Raw genomic sequence first — 537 nt, 5'->3', positions numbered from 1 at the left:
AGATTATTGGGTGAATTCTTGCCTTGGCGCCTGCCCATCTCTTCTTATTGATCCTATCTAATGGGTCTTTTTAAACCGGATCAGGTTTCCCTGCTGGCCAAGGGTTCCGCTTACCAACTGCCCTTGCTGTTTCCTTCTTCCTGCTGCAGGCCAACAACTCTCTCACCCCTCAGAAGGGTCTTCAGGATCAGTGCCAGGCTCCCTGTTTGCCAGTGTCCTCGCCAACAAAAGGCCTACCTGTTTGATTTACTTGTAGTGGGGCGATCTGCTCTCGTTATTGCGTGCCCATCCCTGCCTCGTGCATCTGCAGCCGTGCAGGTCCCAGCTGCTTGTGTCTGTCGCTGGGCTGGTCCCCACACTTGCGTCTGCTGCTGCGCCGGTCCCCCCTCGGGGTTTCTCTTTGATTTACTCGTAGTGGGGCTATCTGCTCTTGTTATTGCGTGCCCGTCCCTACCGCTTGTGTCTGCCGCCATGCCGGTCACCGTCCTTGCGTCTGTTGTCGCGCTGGTCCCCCAAAGCCTATTCCTGATTGCAGCG

This window comes from Microtus ochrogaster, unplaced genomic scaffold (assembly GCF_000317375.1).
Source record: "Microtus ochrogaster isolate Prairie Vole_2 unplaced genomic scaffold, MicOch1.0 UNK24, whole genome shotgun sequence".
NCBI lineage: Eukaryota > Metazoa > Chordata > Mammalia > Rodentia > Cricetidae > Microtus > Microtus ochrogaster.
The sequence above is the reverse complement of the archived record's forward strand: the minus strand, read 5'-3'. Positions refer to the sequence as shown.